Consider the following 2,550-nt stretch of genomic DNA (forward strand, 5'->3'; position numbering starts at 1 on the left):
ATGGGTAGTTGCATACAACATACAAATATAGCAATGTTTTTTGGGCCTGGGTAACTCCCTACAAAAAAAAAAAAAACAAAAAAGTTACACTAATTTATTTCATTAAGTATCCTATACAACTAAATAGTAAATATACGCAATTAACAATACTTAATCATACTATAAAATAATCTGTACATAAATTCTAAGACTAAAATATCCAAGGTAACATATTTATGAAATTTGGTTACTTCAGGAAAAGATGGTGACTTATTTCAATTTGGAATATGTATCAAGTCTCAAGTTTATCTGTGATATCTTATTGAGAACAAAAATATGCATAACCTTGCAATGAAACACGGTAGTACAAGCCTTCCATAGAATATTCAACTATATGTTCAAAAGAGTTAATGCATATATTGTTATTGCTTGGTGTTTTCAAATCTGTTAGTACTATAATTGTTGAATAAGCAATATAATTGATAAATTGTTATATTATCTCTGTAAAAGAAGTGACAGATTTAAACTAGAGAAGCAATAATTTGCAAAATCACTGATTATACCTGATTAATCATGATTGTGGAGCCAGCCAATATCTTCCCTGAAAAAATCTCAATTCATGTTTCCTTCCTTACAAAAACAATAGATATATGTAAGATTAGATATAATGATCAGTTCAAAGCTAGATTCAATGAAAAATAGTATTTTGCACCACTAACCCTGTTCAAGGAAATCACTCTGCACATCACCATCATAATTTTTGCATGCCCAAACATAGGCACCATCACTCTTCAAATCATAGGCTACCATGTCATCAATAAGCCTATGCTCATACCTGTTCATGAATCAATCATTGAAACAAGTTATTGTGTGCCCGATAGAATCAAGATAATCAACATTGCAATCTTCATATTATTGCGCCAAGAAACAAAACCAACCAGATTCCTGTTGCGTCATATTTATCTTTCCAACTGGCCTCATATACCTCCTAGAAGACATCTTTAAACCTACCAATTTAAGTCACATATAAGAAGAATCTCCGAGAATATGAGGATCCTTAAGCTAGAGAATCATAAAGAATGATAACATGGGAAGTAAGGTGTGTTAGAGAAAAAGGTAAAAATAAGATCATCAATCCTTGTATTGATTTGAAAACATACCTTCCATCATACTTTTTTAAAATTGTGTTTTTAGTACTCAGGTAAAGTGGCCATTTCTTCTCATAAGCTGTTGCCATTGATGCATCAACAAATGCACAAATAGACTGCATAGAAATAATTTTATGTGCATCAATACCTAATTTCTTCTCATAAGCTGTTGCCATTGATGCATCAATACCTATGACCAATCACAGAACACTCTAAACAAATCAAATCTGGAAATTTTACCTTCTTATCAGCCACCTGGAAGGGTTTCAAGGCTGCACACGAGCGCTCCTTCTGACCAAGCAGTGTAAGACGTATGGGCATCAAACTAGCTATATATTTACATCTAACATGAAAACTATAAGGTCTGTCTGGTTCTAATGTTTACTTACAAGTCCATGATCAAATTAGGAATGAAAAGATACAAACCTTGGTCTTCACGAAAATTTAATACGCACAAAACTGAAATACCAGTAATATCTATTGTGGGGCTAGATGGATTTATACCTATTTGGGCCTGCTTGCATCTTCAAATATGGGATGGTTGGAAGATTGAAACTGGGCAGAGGACACGTTTTGCATAGGAGGACTACTCATTTTCTCATAGCAATGGATAGAGAAAAGAGAAAGAGAAAGATGAATCTCATCCTTACCACAAGATTGAGTCTTTGCACTGTGTTTTTTATTTAGACCAAGCTTTGATAAGAAGGGAGACAAGGCTTGAGAAGGAAATAGACATGGTGAAGAAGAAGAAGAAGCAAATGGATTAAGCATAGGCCAAAGGGAAAGAGAATATAATTTCCGAAATCCACCAAGAGCCAAAACAACTTGTCATCTTGTGCAGCTTTATGCCATATCCTATTAACACATGAGGTTGTTGCCAGTGTTCTTGCATCCATGTATCAGTGTAATTGGGAGCCTCCGAGATGACTTCAGGGAGATCAAAATTAAAGCATTTGATATTGGGGAAGGAGCGGGAAATAACAGATCTTGCACTTTGAGTGCATTTTACATCATTTAGGGGCTTTAATAGCCTATTACATCATGTAAACACTACCATCCACCCATAACTCTTCCCAGGACACCCTAGGACTTCAAATGATCCCTTACATCATATAGACTCCCTATTTGTGCCAATTTGAGCTTCACTTACATCTTATTGAGCTTCACTTTGTTTCGAGAATAGTTTAATATTCTCTACTAAATAGGGCCAACCACGTGAAGGTGGAAGCTCATTTGGCCCCACCCCCCTCCCCCTAACATCACTCTACATTCCCCGTTAACATCTAATATTCATTCATTCTTTCAACCATTAATAAAATGTAACATTCAATCAATATCACATGATAACATTCATTAACACATTAGATTCATTAACTTGCAACATTCATCAATATTCTGCATTAACACATAATTCATGAACATT

General features: G+C 34.5%; 1 pseudogene; it reads right to left on the reverse strand.

The window, feature by feature from the left end:
• Positions 1-693: 693 nt before the first annotated feature.
• LOC149559962 (cytosolic isocitrate dehydrogenase [NADP] pseudogene) lies at positions 694-1,303 on the reverse strand (annotated as a pseudogene).
• Between the last annotated feature and the right edge of the window lie 1,247 nt (positions 1,304-2,550).

Source organism: Cupressus sempervirens, chromosome 4, assembly GCF_028749045.1.
Source record: "Cupressus sempervirens isolate cs-2001-9-10 chromosome 4, ASM2874904v1, whole genome shotgun sequence".
Lineage (NCBI taxonomy): Eukaryota > Viridiplantae > Streptophyta > Pinopsida > Cupressales > Cupressaceae > Cupressus > Cupressus sempervirens.